This window comes from Mustelus asterias, chromosome 10 (assembly GCF_964213995.1).
Source record: "Mustelus asterias chromosome 10, sMusAst1.hap1.1, whole genome shotgun sequence".
Classification (NCBI taxonomy): Eukaryota; Metazoa; Chordata; class Chondrichthyes; order Carcharhiniformes; family Triakidae; genus Mustelus; species Mustelus asterias.
The window spans coordinates 31955016-31975092 of NC_135810.1; the positions used below are offsets into that span (position 1 = coordinate 31955016).

Sequence of the window (20077 nt, forward strand, 5' to 3'; positions counted from 1 at the left end):
TATTGTTGCCTCCAGCCACACGCATTTCAATGTGCTCCTTGCTAGCTTCCTAACATGCAGTCCACTAACTACAAGTAATTCAAAACTTGGCTGCTCATGTTCCATTCCACACCTAGTACCATTCACCTATCACTCCCAACCTTGCTGATCAACATTAGATTCCCTTCATCTCAAATATAAGATGTTTATCCTTGTCTCTAAATCCCTCAATGTTCCTACTCTCTGGAACATCCTTTCCTAAGCTCATCACTCCTCCCTTTCCTTCACCTGCTCCTCAAGGTCAAACTGAAGGTCACCTCTCTTATCCTTTCCTGCAGCCTTTTATCACCATGCCTCAACATGGAACCCTTCCCTATGTTAAATATTCTGTATAAATGAAAATTGTTGTTGCTCCTGACTGAGAAATATTTTTATGATTGACAGTTGCAGATCGTGTACTAAACTGACTGAGTAAAGCCACAAATTTTGAAGCTCTGCGGTCTTTTTCCAGTGTTTTATTAACTGAAATCAACAGATGCCACAGAAATGCAGTGAAAAGCCTCAGCTTCCGAAGTACAAAAAGGAAGAGGCCGAAATGCAGTGAGACACATACAGAGTGAGAGAGACAGACAAAGCCAGAAAGAAATTGAAGGATAAGGAATATTTCTCCTGAAACATTGGAGCCAAAGGCAGAATCAAAGTTTGACATGGCGGGACAGATGGAAATATCTAACGACAGATATTCCCTGAATCTAGCGTGGTAAATTAATCACATTTTTTGCGCGACTTGCATAAGTAAAGCCACATCTAAAAAGAGTAATTTCTATTTAAGAAATCAACAAATAATTTTATAACTTGATCTTGTATTGAACTTGGGGGGGCATATAATTGTCTTCACAAAGCCTGCCCTGCAGACTTCACCCCACAGGGATGTGGCCAGTGAATTTGCACCTGAAATGTCACCAAGTAGCTGGTGAAAAAGTAAAAAGGGGGACGACAAATACAAGAAAGTTGACACCCTACAATTATTCTGTACATTATGACACCTCTGGTTCAGAGCTGAACAATTGAAGATGCAGGGAGCAGGAAAGCATGCAGTTTGATTGGAGGAGTACCGAGTGAGCATGACAAACAGAATCTGTGAGGAGCTTCTCCTCCAATCACAGATTCTGTTTCTCCCATGTTGCTGCCCTAGTTCCTCCAATGGCAGTTCTTCTCCATCCTGCTCGTTCTACTCCTCCAGAGAGAGGAGCTTTGATTGGTGGAGCAGCAATGGTGGGCGATAAGGATCCTATCTTTGCAGGACCTGGAGCAGTTGTCTTCAGCAATGACCCATTTGACAGGAACTTTTGACATCCTCTGGGACCAGGATGAGGCCTAGGAGAAAAAAACCTAAAAGGAAAAGGATGGAGGTGGCCAGACCCAGAAACAAGGCCAGAAGCAGACCCCCAGGAGCCTTCTGTACCGAGAACAATGGTAGCAACCAACACAGAGAAGGTCCGTCGCATTTCAATTTTGTGTGGTGGTGGTGGGTGGGGAGGCAATGTAAATTGAGAAGAGAAATGATCAATCTTGTAGGTTTATTTGGCTTTTACTGGCTTAGCAAAACTGTTTAGGCCTGTCTAATCCCTGTTTCATTGCATCAAATTGTTGGAATTTGAGATGAATCTGATCTTAGTTTTACTACTGTATATTGGGAATTGTATTGAAGTGCTGAATAGAGACCTGGATTTTTTAGCATGACCAACACTCAATGCTGTCATTCTGAGAGTCAGCAAGGGACACATCCCTGCCATGCTACCATTTTGCATTCAATTGAGTATTGATTGGCAGCAGCAGGAACTTCTGTCTGCACATGGACGGAAATCCCTCCTTGGAAAGCTGTCAGCTAATCACATTGACCGACAGCTCTCCAGTCCCTCCAAGCACAGTGCTGCAGTGGTTGGAGGAGGTACTACAGTGCCATGCCTGGGCCTAAGTTCTGCGACCACACTTCAGATAAGTAATCTCACATTTTACACAATTATTGTGAACAACTTGAAATTTCGCGTGGAGCAAAAGATTTAATAACATATATATAGACTCTTTGATAAGTATTTTGGCTGTACTGAGGACTTTCCATTCAATCAAAACTGCCATTATCCACTTTCTCTGTTTTCTCTGTTCTGGTTTTGAACCACTATTGAAGGAGCCATTGTGTTGTTCAATGAGGATGTGACTTTGCAAAGTAAGTCCTTAAATTTAACATTGAAACATGGGCCGGGAATTTTAACAATCACTAGTCCTGGGGGTCCAATCTCAGATTAGTCTGGGAGTCTCAGTGTAGAGGGGGGGGGGGGGGGGGTGTGCTTGAGGGGAAGGGGGGGAATGGGAGTTAGGCTGGAGGCCAGTGGGAAGGCCACCTGAGGAATTCTACAACCATCCTCCAACCTTACCAGCAGGGAAACATAAAATTCTGCTCCAGGTTCACGCGCTATTTTAATCTGATTAATGCTCGCCTTAAGATTGGATGAGCTGCTATGAGTGTTTCTGTTTGGTATTTTTGCTATTCTATCTATTTAAAGAAGAAACCTTGAAAAGAAAGTCAACAAAGCTATGAAGGTAATGTTATTATGTGATTTTGCCACCTGAGAAAGAGTTAGTGAGAATGAAAAAGGACTCCTGACAATCAAAATGTAGCCCTTGAGAAAATGTCAAAGATTGGAACCCTCAAAAGAAAAATTATTTTAACCCCTGCTTTGTTGAGTTAGTAATTTTAAGACTTACACCTTCTCAAACTCTACCCTGTGTGCAGTTTGTACTCTGTAAAGGCCAATCTATCATTGAGTGCCATATTTCCCCAATTGGATTTAAGTTGAATTCAAAGCCACTAGAGTTCTGAAAATGTTTAATACCTAGATATTTATTGCAGCAAGCAGTACTGTTGCGTAGCAACAAATTCTATCTGTCCATCAGCAACTCTATGCCAACAGTCCGTGGAATCCAACAGTATCTGATGTAAACAGAATTTTGTTTGTTCATTGTTGCGAATGTATTCCGAATCAATGCTGATGCTACTTTAGGTCCGGTTTGGTTGAATATTTTGTAAAGGCTCCACTTAATTTTGCATTTCTCCATTCAGTCTTACAGGGTTCACAATACCTGTCTGTGTGATTTTTGAATTTGGGGTGAGCACCACTACATTGGAATCATACTTGTAGCATTGTGGTGATACATTCTGATGCATGTCACTGTAACTATTATACTTGCACTCAGCGCAGTATGATTTACATGAGGAGATAACAGCTTTATCTGATCTGCTGTCAGAAGGTGATGAATAGGATTACTGTTGATATTATCCCTTTTCTATCCCTTGGGTGCAATTTCCTCTCAGCTCCAATGGAGAATGACTTTGTTGCTGTAGCTACCAAGCAGATAGCTTAAGCAGAAACAAATTTATCTGGTGACATGAATTGCTATAAGGCCTCCCTGATGTGCCAATGAGTTTAGCCAGTGAGTAGCAAAGTGATACAGGCAGGGTAGAGCTCAAGCTCAATTTCTAATCTGTGCTGAGTTAACTGAATGAATGTTTGCTTTGGGCCGTCATATCACAGCCAAGAGTCAAAAACTTCAAGAGGGGAACAACAAAAAATTACGAGAAGATTAGAAGTGTTCTCTTTGTGGGGAAAAAAACATTCCTTATTGTCATTTATCAAGTGAGCTGATTAGAAGACATTGGCAAACATTGGCCTGACATTAACTGACCATATTCCCTCAATTCTTGCCGGATGTCTTTCCAGGTATAAAATGGAAACTTCTAATTGTCACAAACTGGAAACTGCTGACGATCATCCTTAAAAGTTTGGGGAAAAAATTGATACCCTAAGCAAACAACATGAACTCTGAAATAGTCTAAAAGTTAGATTTTTCAAGAAGGGTATCCCTGATTGTAGGAAATTTGTTGCAGATTCTTTGAAGAATACACAAATATATTTGAACATTTAGAAATTTCATCAAAAATATGTAATTCTTTTAAATAATATTTGTAGTCAAAAAGTAATATGCAAAAGAAATTGGCAAAATATTTTGAGTCATTTGATTGGATGATTCGTGGCAGTTGCCTATTCCAGATGGCAGTTTTGTGGCAACATGTTGGCAGTTCTTTATTCGTAATAGTGCCTTTTCTATGATGTCTGCGCCAATTAGACATTTTGGCAAATCCAAATGATTAACTGATTAGACTGTGTTTATTTCCAACAGTCATTATAGATTATTTAACAAGAATAAGACAACAAAGGAGACTTGCCTTGATGTGGTATTTTGTCTTATTTCAGAAACATCTCAACAATAATTTTTGAGTCCAGTAACTGTTGTATAGGCATGTGCCAAGCAACCACTTTACATACATAAGGTCTCATAAAGATCAATGAGATGAATGATAAGTTATGTTGTTTTTATTTTGGTGTTGGTTGAGGGAGGAATGAGGGGCAAGTTACCAGGAAAATTGCTCTTTTTCTGATATTGCTAGATCTTGAAAATCAGTTTGAACTGAGTTCCAGTATAAAGTCTCATTTAAAGCTATCTCAAGTTTACAATATGTGCCCAGATACAGTCATTAGACACCCTGGATGGAATCTTGTGGAGGTGAGTGGGTCTCAGTCCAGCTGGCGAGAGCCTGTGTTGCCTATTTTCGGGAAGGCCGCCCACCACATCTGGTTCCATTCAGGCACTTGACAGGCCAGCAGCAGGATGAAGAATCCCAGAGGCTGAATACCCACCCATAAGAGCTGTTGATCAGTTAGAGGCCAGCAACTTTATTCAACATAGCATCCCTGGGAACCAGTAGCTGCTGCAGGTACAACACCTGTCTGAGCCTAGGATCGCTCCTGGTCCCAGGCCAGCAGTGAATGATGCGAGAAGGGTGTTGTGAGGTGAGGGTCTCAGAGCAGGAGGGGGTTCAGCAGCAAGAGCAGGAGCTGGCTCCCCATGGTTTCTCCTTCCTTATGCCAGGTCCTTTGATCAGGCCATGAATGCTTTTGAACGAGGATGAGACAGGGTAGAGAGGGGGCTCAAAAAGGTGGGGGGGGGGTGGTGTTATCAATTACAGCTGTGAGGAGGGATGATATATAAAATTAACCATCAAATGAGGCCATATGCAATGAGTTCAGAAATAGAAAAGGGGCAACCATACTAATAGGAATGTACTATAAACCTCCAAATAATGAGAGGGAAATAGAAGAGCAAATCTGTCAGCACATTTCTGAGTGCTCGGATACGAACAGTTGAAGGGCACAGAGAGCACAAAATGCTTGAACTTCATTCAAGAGAACCTTTGTAGCCAGCACATAACAAGCTCGATGAGAGGGAGTGTAACTCTAGATTAAATCTTCGGAAATGAAGCTGAGCAAGTGGATGAGGTAGCAGTGAGGGACCATCTTGGAGACAGTGACCACAATATAGGTTAGATTTAGCATCATTATGGAAAGGACAAAGATAGAACAGGAGTAAAGATTCTAAATTAGAGAAAGACAGATTTTACGAAGCTGAGAGATGATCTGGCAAAAGGTGATTTTTGGACTTCTGGACTTCTCTGCCCCCAAAGGGTGGTGGAAGCTGGATATTAGAAGTATTTTAAGTGGAGGTGAATAAATATTTGATAGATCAAGGAATAGAGGGCTATGGTGAAATGGCACAGAGAAGGAGTTGAGGCCGAGGATAGGTCAGCCATGATCATATTGAGTGGCGGGGCAGGCTTGAAGGGCATGGTGGCCTACTCCTGTTTCTATTGCTTGTGACTGGATACAGCTACTATGAGTACTTTGTCTTCACAAAGGAGAGAGATGATACAGATATTCTAGTTAGAGGAGGAATTACGAAATATTAGATACAATAAGCATGGAGAAAGAGGAAATACTCAAGGGGTTGACGTCCTTGAAGATGCCTAAATCACCAGGGCTGGATGGATTATATCCTTGGCTGTTGAAGGAAGCCAGGAGGAAATAGTGGATGATCTGAGGATATTTGTTTTCAGCTGGTGCTTACATGGTGGGCTGCATTGCTTCTTCTGTGCCGTAACAATTCTATGTTATCTCCCTGGAGCTCACAATCAGTGGTTCACATATCATGCTCCAGCATATCGAGCCAGCTGCCTACAGCTGACATAACAACAGCGCCAATGGGATGAGTCCTTTTAATGGGCATTTATTATGCATTTAATAACCTGAATTAGTGGCAGGTTAGGAAGCGAATCCACAGGTTGGAGGTGGGAAAGTGGCAAGGTCCCCACCTGCACGCTCCTGTCTGATTAAATATCCTCCCTGCCACCGGACTCATCACATGGGATTCCACCCCCATCTTTTAATATTCATTCATGGAAAGTGAGTGTCACTGGCAAAGCTAACATTCGTTCTCCATTCCTAATTGCCTTTGAGAAGATGGTGGTGAGCTACCTTCTTGAACCACTGCAGTTCATTGGTAAAGGTACATCCATAGTACTGTTAAGAAAGGAGTTCCAGGTTTCTAACCCAATGACAGTGAAGAAACAATCATATATTTCCAAGTCAGGATGGTATTTGGTTTGGAGGAGAACTTTCAGGTGTTGGTGTTCCCATGCACCTGCTGCCCTTGTCCTAAGGTCGTGGGTTTGCCTTCAGAGGATACTTGGTGAATTGCTGCATGATACACATTGCTGCCATGATGCACCAGTGATGGAGAGAGTGAATGTTGAAGGTGGATGGGTGCCAATTAATCGGGCTGCTTTATCCTGGATGGTTACAAGCTTCTTGAGTGTTGTGTAGCTGCACTCATCCAGGCATTGGAAAGTACTCCATAGCACACCTGACTTCCACCTTGCAAAATGGTAGACATGTTTTGGGGAGTCAGGAAGCAAGTTACTTGCTACAGAATTCTCAGCCTCTGATGCACAATCTTCTAGCCACAGGATTTGTGCTTGGTCCAGTTAAGTTTCTGATAACTCCCAGGATGTTGATGGTCAGACGTTCAGCGATGGTAATGCCATTGAATGTCAAAGGGAGATGGTTAGATTCTCTCTTTCTGGAGATGGTCTTTACTTGGCACTTGTGAGGCACAAATGATATTTGCCACTTATCAGCACAAGCCTCGACATTGTCCAGGACTTGCTGCAGATGAACACAGACTACATTAGTGTCTGAGGATTGCATGTGGTGAATTGCACTGAATATTGTGTAATCATGTTCAAATTACTGTTTCTGACCTTACAATAAAGGGAAGGTGATTGATAAAACACCTGAAAGTGGTTGGGCCTAGTACTACTCTGAGGAACTCCTGCAGCAATGTCCTAGGGCTGAGATTGTTAACTTTTATCAATCACAACCATCTTCCAACCAGTGAAGAGTTTTTTCAATGATTCCATTGACTTCAATTTTGCAAGGGCTCCTTGATACCACCCTCGGCTCAACACTGCCTTGATGCTAAAGGCTGTCACTCTCATCTCATTGTTTGGGATTCATGCAGTCATGTTGCAAAGTTTCTAAGTGTTTTTGGGAGTTTGGAGACCAGCCTTTTCTGTATGAAAAGTCAGTTTCTTGGAACTTTTAACTGAAAATAATAAATATTGAAAATTAATTTGGACCCTTTTTTATGTCTAAGCAGTGTGTATTTATAAGCTTTTACTAATAACCAGATAAAGATTCCAGGACAGAAAAAAAAAATCAGTATCTTTCGACTTGGTGCAAATCTTAGCTAGACAAGTGGTTGAGATCCAAGCTATATAAGTGAAATTGATTGTCTGACGTACAGAGAGGCTCTGCGGCTTGGCCTATTCGACTAACCAAAGGATTAGTGTCAAATGCAAGTGATTTCACACAGGAGATGAATAAAACATTCAGCACTGGGAATAAAAGCTTTTTAACTTCTCAGGAAAACAGTTTCAAATTACAAAACAGGCTTTGACGGCAAAATAATTCCAAAATAGAGTCTTAAGCACTGTAGATGACAATCCTACTGGAATTTGGAAGGAGAAACCTGTTATTATCCCTGAGTGCACTGTTGGCCTATTTCAGTTGGAACACACAGTCCAATTTGAGGGAAATCTGTCCATTTGCACATTCTTCTTGTAACAGTTTAATCTTAACATTAGCAAAACAAACCACAAAATCACTTTGTGCACTATCATTTTTATATAGTGTTCAGGTACAACATGGAAAGTAGGATGTTTGCTGGAAAGGAAGCGGAATAATTTACTAGGAAGTGCTGTTTGGAAAATTTGGAACTAAAATAAGACCTGCAAATTAGGAAAACCTGAGGGATATGCATCAAAGAGATAATTTTACATACAGTACTACACTGATTTTAATTTTCCAAAATTCTTTATATTCTGGAACAGTCCCAGTGTATGGGAAGGTAGCAAATTAATCCCGCTATATAAGGAGGCAGAGAGAAAACATGGAACTGCAGGCCAGCTAACCTGACATAAGTAGTTAGAAAAAATATTGGAATAAAGGAAGTGGGAACAATTTAGAAAACTAAAACACACCTCGCGAACGTCAACATGGTTTTGTCGAAGGGAAATTACATTTGACAAGTCTACCTCAGCCTTTGTTAAGGATATAATGAGTAGGCTCGAGATGGGAAAAACCAATAGATGTAGTATGTTTGGATTTTCAAAGACGTTCTGGGGTGCCATGTGAAATGTTGTAGAATTCGATAAGGGCCCATCAGGTTGGGGTAATATTTTAACAGAAGCAGAGGATTGATTAAAGGGAGGATTATAGAGTTGGAATACACAGGTCATTTTCAGGTTGTAGGCTGTTGCTAATGTGGTGAAGCAAGGATCAATGCTGGGGCCTCAGCTATTTCCAATTATAATAACCTAGATGAAGGCACTGAGTGTAATATCGCCAAGATTGGGCGGCACGGTAGCACAGTGGTTAGCACTGCTGCTTCACAGCTCCAGGGACCTGGGTTCGAATCCCGGCTCGGGTCACTGTCTGTGTGGAGTTTGCACATTCTCCTCGTGTCTGCGTGGGTTTCCTCCGGGTGCTCCGGTTTCCTCCCACAGTCCAAAGATGTGCGGGTTAGGTTGATTGGCCATGCTAAAATTGCCCCTTAGTGTCCTGGGATGCGTAGATTAGCGGGTAAAATATGTAGGGATGTGGGGGTAGGGCCTGGGTGGGATTGTGGTCGGTGCAGACTCGATGGGCCGAATGGCCTCTTTCTGTACTGTAGGGTTTCTATGATTCTATGAAGATTGTTGATGATACACAGCTGGGTTGGAAAGTAAGCTCTGAGGAGCAGACAGAAGAAGCTGCAAAAGGACATAAAAAGATTACGAGTGGGCACAAAGGTTGCAAATGGAGTATGATGTGGGAAAATGTGTTGTTATTCACTCCTGCTCCTTCTGGTTAACAAAGAGTGCCCTAGGCCCAACCACCTTCAGCTTCCTCAATGACCCAACACTCTCTCATAATGTCTGAAGCAGGATCTTTGCTGATTATTTCACAATGTTCAGGACAATTCGCTGCTCCTCAGATACTGAAGCAGTTCATGTTCATATGCACCAAGACCTGGACAACATTCAGGCTTGGGCTGAACATGGCAAGTAGTATTCACACTACACAAGTGTCAGGCAATGACCATCTCCATCGCCAATGAAAAAGAATCTAACCTTCTCCCTTTGATGTTCAACGACATTACTACCATAGAATCCCCCACTATCAAAATCCTGGAAGTCACATTGACCAGAAACTGAACAGGGACCAACCATATGAATACTATAACTACAAGAACAAGCCAGAGGCTGGGAATTCTGCAGTGAGTAACTCAGCGCATTCAAACCCGAGAATTATTGTCACTTAGAAGGACAAGCTCAATATATACATGGGGATACCACCACATTTAAGTTCCCTTCCAAGGCACATACCATTCTGACTTGAAAGTATATCATTGTTCCTTCAATATCACTGGATCAAAATCCTGTAACTCACTTCCTAACAGCACTGTGATTCAAGAAGGCAGCTTACCACTGTCTTCGCAAGGCACCAGGCATGGATAACAAAGTTGACCTCGCAACACGCACATTCTATGAAAGAAAAAAAAATGTATCTTGGAGAGCAGGCAACTCTCACCTTCAGTTAGCTTTAGGGAATCCCAAATCACAGCTCAGGCCTCCCCCTCATTTTACTGTTTAAATTTAAGTTGATCAGAGAATTGTTACAGTGCAGAAGGAGACCATTTGGCCCATTGTGTCTGCACTGACGCTCCAAGTGAGCATTATGACTAGTGCTGCTCCCCTATCTTTTCCCTGTGCCCATGCACATTGTTTCTATTCTGGTTAGGTGCATTGGCCATGCTAAATTCTCCCTCAGTGTACCCGAACAGGCACTGGAATGTGGCGATTAGGGGATCTTCACGGTAACTTCATTGCAGTGTTAATGTAAGCCTTCTTGTGATACTAATAAATAAACTTTTAAATTTTTAAAATTCAAGTAACCATTGACTACCATCTTGAATGTCTTGATTGAACCTGCCTCCACCACACTTGCAGACAGTGGCAATTAATGGCACTTGGGTGCACTCCAAACCACCCATTATGTGAAAATGTTTTTTCTCACACCACATTTGCTTCTTTTGCAAATCACTTTAAATCTGTGCCCTCTCATTCTTGATCCTTTTACGAGCAGGAACAGTTTCTCCCTATCTACTCTGTCTAGCTTCCTCATGATTTTAAACATCTCAATCAAATAGAAACATACAGTCACTACAGTACAGAAGGAGACCATTTGGGCCCATTGAGTCTGTACCGATCACAATCCCACCCAGGCCTTTTTCCCCTAACCCTCATTTACCCTGCTAACCCCCCTGACACTGGGGTCAATTTAGCATGGCCAATCAACCTAACCCGCATATCTCTGGACTGAGGGAGGAAACCGGAGCACCTGGAGTAAACCCATGCAGACACAGGGAGAAAGTGCAAACTCCACACAATCACCCAAGGCCGGAATTGAACCTGGGTCCTTGGCGCTGTGACTCAGCAGTGGAAACCAGTGTGCCACCGTGCCACCCCTCAGCCGCCTTCTCTCCAAGGAGAACAGTCCCAATTTCTCCAAACTATCTTCATGGGTAAAGTTTCTCACCCTGGGACTATTTTTGTAAGTCTCTTCTGCACTTTCGCCAATGCATTCCCATCTTTCCTACTGTGCGGCCCAGAACTGTGCACAATATTCCAGCTGATGCCTAATGAGTGTCTTGTTATAAATTTAGCATAATCTCCTTGCCGCTATTAATAAAGCCCAGAATACTATATACTTTATTAACTGCTCTCGTTGAATCCCTACAGTGCAGAGGGAGTTCATTCAGCCCGTCAAGTCTACACCAACTCTTTGACAGAGCATCTTACCCAGGCCCACTTCCCACTTTATCCTCATAACCCCACATATTTACCCTGGTAATCCCCCTAACCTACATATATTGGGACACTAAGGGATTATATAACATGGCCAAACCACCTAACCTGCAATCTTTGGACTAGAAACATAGAAAAACTACAGCACAAAACAGGCCCTTTGGCCCCACAAGTTGTGCCGAACATATCCCTACATTTTAGGCCATAGAAACATAGAAAGACCGTGGGAGGAAACTGGAGCACCCAGAGGAAAACCCACGCAGACAGAGGGGAGACATGCAAACTCTACACACAGTCACCCAAGGCCGGAATTGAACCCAGGTCCCTGGAGCTGTGATACAGCAGTGCTAACCACAGTGCCACTGCCGCCCTTGTCCCTGCCCTGTCTCGCTACCTGTCCTCCCACATTTAATGATCAATGCACATATTCACCCAGGTCCCTCTGCTCTTGTACCCCATTAAGAATTTTACCCCTTATTTTAAACTGTGTCTCCATGTTCTTCCTACCAAAATGCATCACCTCACTTTTCTGTATTAAACTTCACCTATCTGCCTACTCCACCAACTTTTGAAGTTTTGCACTGTCCTCTCACAGTTTGAGACTTCCAAGTTTTATGTCATCCACAAACTTTGAAATTGTTACTTGCACGCCAAGATCTGGATCATTAATATATTTCAAGAAAAGCAAGGATCGCAATACCGAACCCTGGGGAACACCACTACGAACCTTCTTACAACCCATTGAGCATTACTGTTGGCTTCCTATTGTTCACCAATTTATATCTACATTACTACTGTCCCTTTTATTCAATAAGCTAAAACTTTTCTCACAAGTCTGTTGTGTGGCACTGTATCAAATGCCTTCTGAAAGTCCATGTACACCACATCAACAGCATTACCTTTATCAACCCACTCTCTGTTACCTCCTCAAAAAAACTCCTGCAAATTAGTGAAACATGTTTCCCCTGTCGAAATCCATGTTAGCCTTTCCTAATTAACACCACATTTTTTCATGTGAGTAATTCTCTCCCCAATAATTGTTTCTAGTAGTTTGCCCATCACTGATGTTAAACTAACTGGCCTATAATTGCTGGGGCTATCCTTACCACCGGTTTGGACAAGGACCTAACATTTTCAATTCTCCAGTCCTCTTGACACCTCTCCTGAATCTAGAGAAGACTGGAAGATGTCCCTACAATTTCTATTCTCACTTCCTTTATTGCCCTTGGATGCATCTCATTCGGTCCCGGTGCCTTGTCTAATTTCAGTATCAATCAATGATCTATTCAACATTTCCTCCTTCACAACTTTGAATCCTTCTAGGAACAGTGTTTCCTCATCTATTATCATGCCCAGGGCAACATCTATTTCCTTGATGAAAACAGTCTTGCCCCCAGTCTCTCTGTATAAATTCCCTTTTAGGTCCCTAGTCGGCCCTACTCTTCCTTTTACCACCCTTTATTTACATAACTTTGGGATTCCCCTTTATGTTGGCTGCCAGTCTGTTCTCATAATTCCTCTTCACTTCCCTAATATGTTTTTTCACCTCCCCTGATGATGTTATTAGACCTTTGCTTTGGTATGTTAATATTCCTTAGATTGCCATTGGCCTTTTGTGGAAACACATGCCTTGGCCTGATTTCTATACGTAAGTGAGCAGCAAGGGAGTTTGTTTGGATTGGGGTAGCCAATTTTGATATTTTAAGGCTCTGCCCCTTGGGGGGGGGGGGAGAGAGAGAGAGAGAGAGAGAGATGAATGGGGAGGAGGGGGGGTGTGGAATGGTGGGGGGGAGGGGGGGGGGAGAGAGAGAGAGAGAGAGAGATGAATGGGGAGGAGGGGGGGTGTGGAATGGTGGGTGGTGTTGAAAGCAAGTCCAATGGTTTTCCTGGATAATGTATGCCACAATTGCGTTGTTGTATACATCACTGTACAATTTTAAAGATCACATTCTGTGCCATAGAAGTTTTCACTGTCTAAATTTGGTTCATGCTGGACTTTAATGGATAGCCTTACGTTAAATAAAGCAATAAATATAAGTGAAAACTGAGATCCTGTCAGTCATTACAGTTTAACTAAAGAGCCATTTATCAAATAAGCAAATGAGACGTACAGCTGTGTTATGTTAAAAAAGAAAAAAAAATTAATTTAGCAAATTACTGAAGGAAGAATTCATATCATATATGACATTTATTTAGACAAGGAGATGAATGATCCATGTTTATACAAAGGCTCGCCACAAAAATGTAATCAGTGGAGGATTTTGGAAGATATTCTAAAGCCAGTTACACTGAAATGAGGACACGGTAAGTAAGTACCAGACTGAATACAAGCATTGTATTGAACAAAACCTTTGTATGGATGGTCACTAATATATTTGGACCATATCGCTTCTCGGCCTTTTGGCTAAGATCAAGTGTAGTATGGATCAGATGCTGCACTTGGTTGAGGTCATTGGGTTACATTTAAGCTTCATATTCATATGAAGCAATTTTTAAAAGCGACATCTCGGCCTTTTGGCTAAGATGCAAATGAGATCAAGCTTTGGAGGAGGAATCCTCCCCCTCCTCCAACCAGCTTGGCGCATGTAGATCAGGCCCAAGACAGGGTAAGGGTTGCATACCCTGTCTTGTCAGCTTGGATCGGAAATGTCTCAACTTGTTGAGACTCTGAATTGGACTTGATTTGATTGAATTGGAAAAGTATTAAAAGAAATTTTTAAAAATAAAAAATTTGGACCATTTAGCAAACCTCTAGAAAGTTACATCTTTAATGCCCTGTCATTTATAACACGTGGGATGTGATTCTATGGGCCCACTCACACGGGCAAATCCTGCTATGGCTACTACATCTCATAAGAGGACCATGATAGGAATTGTGGTGGTGAGACCTCCGTGTGAGATCTCTCCCCCCCCCCCCCCCACCACCACTCCCAACCCCCATCCCCACCACTCCCACCCCCACCAGTAACGTAATCAGCTTCATGCTCTTTTTGGGCGTGAACCTGATTTCCATGATTTGAATGAATTAAAATAGCATTATACAGCTTAACACTGCCCCTTCCGGCCCCATTAACTGCTCCAGAGACATGAGGTAGAATTAACCAGCCAGCACACCTGCTCGTAGTAGGTTTAATCATGGGCAGGGAGCAGGGGTAAAGCAGCAGGATCCAAAAAGACGGCTAAAGTGACGGCAGGAAGATGTGCTCCCAACTGTCATGGTGGATTGCCATTCCTTTGAACTTGGTGTGAAACCATTTTTACTCCCATCTCGTTAATGAGATGCAGATGAAGGCCTAGCCTGAAACATTTATAATTATCCGGGCTTTCATGCCAGTCCAGAACATGTCTGGACCAAAGTGGCATGCAAGTGTCGCACTTATTAACAAGAAGGCCTGGGGCAGCTCACAGAGATTGGAAAGGAAGGTGGTAGCCTCCAGCAACCGGGACCCTGGAAACCACATGTAGCACTAGGTGAGTGCTGCATCTACAAAGTGGATCTTCCAGCTTCCAGGAGGTGGATCTTCGAGCTTCCAGAGGTTGGATCTTCTCCTTCAATGGTGTATAAGTTGATGTCCGGGTACCTTTTGAATATAGCTCCCCAATATGATGATCGGGTGTGAGCCAGTCACTGCCCCGCCATGCAACACATCGGATACCCTCAACTGCGTAATTAGTTAGACCAGCATCATGCAATATGGTGCAAATTCCCACTGGCCTCAGCAGTGGGAAACTCTCCTCGTTCCCACCCCCACCATGGGTCTTAGTCCCAGAATGGAAAATTCCACACACAGTGGCATTAGGCCTTCAAGAAGAACCTCAATCATATTCTTTGATGCTAGACAAATCATAGAAAATGCTGAGAATGGAGGAATGAATGCTGGAGTTTCAAGACCTTGGAGTGTCCCACACGACAGCTTCCTTCAATAATAGAGAAGGAACCTCTCAAAAGAATGAATGTCGATGACAAAACAAATGTAATCGTGCTTCTTTCACACTTTCATTCAAATGTGGATGGAACTCTTCATTGCATTCATTGACCAAATCATTAGAGTCAGTAAATACATAGAAACATAGTAACATACATAGAAAATAGAAGCAGGTGTGAGACTCTATGGATTGTGCCCCAAAGATTTGGAAGTTTGAGAAACTCCATCACAAGCCTGTCATTACTTCATGATGATGTGACTATAAGAGATCTGAAATAGATAGTTTCATAATCTGAACCAGCGTCAAGCAAGGCTGTGTGATAATCCCCATGTTATTTACAATCTACTTGATAGTGGCTGTTCACCATATTAAAAGATAAGGTGCTCATCTGGTGTCAGTATTAAATACCGTCTGTGTGGGAAACTCTTTAACCAGTTGCCTCTGTGCCAGAATTAAACTAACTGCCATAGGTATACATGATCTACAGTTTGCAGATGACTTTGCCCAATCTGCATCAGATTTGCAAGCCACTCTCAATCTCTTTAACTTTGCATACAAGAGACTTAGTCTGTCCTTGACTATTACCAAAACATATCAACCAGACCTGGTCAGCCAAATAATCCACCTCCCATACATGTTGAAGGGGAGACTCTGGATCATGTTGAGTACTTCCCACTTCTTGGCAGCTACTTCTCTCAAAAGGCCACCATTAACAAGATGGTCTAACACCTAAACAGCTGCTCCAGTTCAGCCTTCTACAAACTATGGCAGTGAGTTTTTGACAGCAAAGACCTTTGTAAGTCAGCGAAAGTCCTAGTGTACAGAGCAGTTGTCAGCATACTCTTTACTGCCGTGTGGATCAGTGACATAGAAGAGCCCTGGAGAAATTCCACCAGCAATGACTTTACTGCGTCCTCCAGATTCATTGGCAGGACAGTCAGACAAATACTAGTGTTCCTCACAAAGCTAGAATTTCATGCTCCCCTAGTGGTGAGTTTTTAGGCCAGTGGGTGGGGGGGGGGGGGGCGTGGTTGGAGAATTAAATTAAAGAAAGTGATTCTCTCTGATTCCCGCCTGCCCTGAACATGCAACAATTTTACGCTGGAGTAGGCAAGGCCTCAGACACATTTCCTGCCCAGTCTCAATTTTTAGTCAGGAAGGGAGACCCAGCCATCTAAAATATTCAGGCTCTGAGGACAAAGAAAACCCTTCAAAGACACTCTGAAGCTCTCCATGAAGCACAGTAACATTAATTACCAAGAGGAACATGCTACCAGTCATTCAAAATGCTGACAACTCTTCCATCCAGTTTCATCAAACTTTGAATGACAATGATGATGAGGTAGAGCAGCAACAGAGGAAAAAAAAGTAAGCAAATCCTGCTCTCCAGATTCCACTCCTTTGTGACATCTGTCCCCATGTGCTCGAAGATGTGTGGCTTAGAATTGGCAGTTCAGTCACAAGACGACTCATGGCAGTAACTCGCAACCGTCGAATCATAGAATCCCTATAGTGCAGGAGGAGGCCATTCGGCCCATTGAGCCTGCCCCCAGGCCTTATCCTCTTAATCCTATATATTTGCCCTGTTAATGGCCTGACTCTAAGGGACAATTTAGCATGTCCAACCCACCTAACCCACACACCTTTGGAGTGAGAGGAAACCTGAGCAGCCGGAGGAAACCCATGCAGACACGGGGAGAATGTGCAAACTCCAAGCTGACAGCCACCCGAGTCCCAGGTTCCTGGCGCTGTGAGGCAGCAGTACTAACCACAGTGCCACCATGCCGCCCATCCAGGGACCTAAGATAGTTACGAAAACTAAATGATGATTTGACTGCGATGACACTTTAGATGTGAGATATACTGATTAACTGGTTTGCTTAGAAAGTTCAGTTCACAATTGCTTTGGTGCATTTCTGATGCTTCGCATTGTTCTTGAGTTCAAATGGAGGAAATCTGTTAAAATACCTATTTTCTTTTAAAGTTTTTTTTAACATTGTGACAGTGATGCCTAGTCTCACTCATTTTCAGTTATGCTGTTTGTTTTCAGAATTTCCCACTATTTTGCTGCAATTAATCTTGTTTTTCATGGGATGTGAGCTTTGCCGTCAAGGTCAGCATTTGATGCCCATTCCTAATTATCCTTAAACCAAGTGATTTGATAGGCCACTGTGGAGCCATATGTGGGCTAGACCAGGTAAGCACGTCAGACTTCCTTCCCTAAAGGAAATTAGATGGATTTTTACAACAATCGATGATAGTTTGATGGTCATCTTTACTGAGGTTAGCTTTTACTTCCAGATGTTATTAACTGAATTTAAATTCCACCAGCTGTCTCAGTGGCATTTGAGTCCATGTCCCCAGAGCATTAAATTTTGTATTACTCACATTACCGCTCCGCCACTGTCTCCCCTGAAAACCTCTTAAACATTTTGAAATGAATGTTCATTATAACTGTATTTAAAATGCAGGTTTGAATTATAAATGTTTACAGCGATTTACACTGTCATTCTCCAATTCCATTGTAGAAGATTTAAAATTAAATATATTGGGGGTGATTCTCCCAGCCCGCAGCACTGCTCTAGTAGTGCAGTGGGCCGGGAGACATCAGCAGTGGCCATTTCACGGGATTCCCGCTGGGCGCCATAGCCTCCGCATGTCTCCCAGCCTAAGATCTTTAGCATCATCAGCTCTGCACCAGAAATTGGGACAGTGTTGATTATCATTTGGAAATGAATTGGCATTTCCATATGATTAGCGGGCCCGCTAGCATTTCCCCTCCCGCCGGGAGTGGTTCCCTCCGAGGTTTACTCCGGCTCCCCACTAACGGGGAACAAGGTGGCCTGATCCCATTGGAAGGAAGACAGGCCATTGAAGCCTCCCTGGTGTTGGTTGGGGGGGGGGGTGGGGGGAATTGGGGGGAGTCCTTTGGACAATGTCAACTGGCATTGCCAAAGGGTCAAACTTGCACTGCCCAAGGGGCACCTTGGCACTGCCCACCAGGCACTGGGCAGTGCCAAGGGGGCAGGTCCAGGAGTTGGAGCCTATTTGGGGCAATCGGTGTGAGGGAGGAGAACTCTTTGCCACTCTGCACTGTGGTGAAGGCTGGTCATCGGGGAGGTGGGGGTAGTTGGGGCTGGTCAGCGATTGGGGGGGGGAGGGTTGAGGGGCTGATCAGCAATTGGACTGGTCAGCGATCAGGAGATCGGCAATGGGGAGACCACTGTGCATGCGCCAATCTCCGTGCTGACAGATCAATGCTTGCGCATTGGCCTGCTCAGTACTATGGGGTGGGAATAGGCCCTGACCACCACTTTTCAGAATGAATCACACTGGGGCACTCTGATGCACATGAGTGTCAGAGATTCATTCTGGAGATCACGCTTAAAAAAAAACAACGGGAGTTACTCTCGTTTTCCCGCACGTAGGGAACTTAGTAATTTTTTGGGAGAATCCTGGCCATCTAATTTTTATTGACATGACCAAACGTTTGATAAGGAGTGGGTTTCTAGATCGAGGACACGATAGAACTTGGGATATGGTCTGTCACATTTGTGGGATTTATTGCAGTTAATCTTTGTGAATTTAAAATGATTCGGTCACGTTGCTTAATGTTGAGAGGATTGCTACTGTAAAGAAAACAATATTGTTCTTTGTTAGAATCACAGTGACAAAATAAATAATGTATGGCTTTCTGAATGTACAGTTTTGACCTGAAAATTTGGAGTCACAGAACAGTATCAGCAGGTGTAAAAAGCTAATTGGATATTTGAGAAATTGCACTTTCGATCAAGGATATTCTTTGATTTATGAGGAGCTTGTTATAGACCTCCTATGTAATCTTTCAATGGATAATATGTGAGGTGTTAGAATTAGATTAGCGGGTAGGGCCTGGGTGGGATTGTGGTCGGTGCAGACTCGATGGGCCGAATGGCCTCCTTCTGCACTGTAGGGTTTCTATGATTCTATGAGGTGTGATCTGAGAAGGCTACCACATTATCCTGATTGCAAACACTTAATTAAGAACAATTGAAATTATTTCTCCATGGAGGTCATCACGGGGTCTGCCTTGTGGAGTTTAAATTGAAAATAAATGAAAATGGGATGTGTTGGGAAGTAGTTGCATGCAACCTGTTGTGTCCCAGCTGCAAACCAATTAAATTATAGGGTAAGTAGAAGTCAAGTTGCTCATCAAGTTTTAAAAAGCAACTGAACTATGTTGCCTAATATGCTCAAGTAGTTCCTTTTGTGTTTTAATTGATATTAACATAGAACATAGAACATAGAACATTACAGCGCAGAACAGGCCCTTCGGCCCACGATGTTGCACCGACCAGTTAAAAAAAAACTGTGACCCTACAACCTAAACCAATTTCTTTTCGTCCATGAACCTATCTACGGATCTCTTAAACGCCCCCAAACTAGGCGCATTTACTACTGATGCTGGCAGGGCATTCCAATCCCTCACCACCCTCTGGGTAAAGAACCTACCCCTGACATCGGTTCTATAACTACCCCCCCTCAATTTAAAGCCATGCCCCCTCGTGCTGGATTTCTCCATCAGAGGAAAAAGGCTATCACTATCCACCCTATCTAAACCTCTAATCATCTTATATGTTTCAATAAGATCCCCTCTTAGCCGCCGCCTTTCCAGCGAAAACAATCCCAAATCCCTCAGCCTCTCCTCATAGGATCTCCCCTCCATACCAGGCAACATCCTGGTAAACCTCCTCTGCACCCTCTCCAAAGCCTCCACATCCTTCCTGTAATGTGGGGACCAGAACTGCACACAGTACTCCAAGTGCGGCC

The 20077-nt window shown here is 43.1% G+C and overlaps 1 protein-coding gene and 1 non-coding gene across 3 annotated transcripts in view; both read left to right on the plus strand.

Annotated features, from left to right (window-relative positions):
- The window catches only part of gpc6a (glypican 6a), a 1457751-nt gene that overhangs the window by 365062 nt on the left and 1072612 nt on the right, over positions 1-20077 (plus strand). The gene's annotated exons all lie outside the window — the stretch shown is intronic.
- LOC144500188 (U2 spliceosomal RNA) lies at positions 13726-13925 on the plus strand. Its single transcript, XR_013498956.1, has one exon. It is a non-coding gene; the product is annotated as a U2 spliceosomal RNA (small nuclear RNA).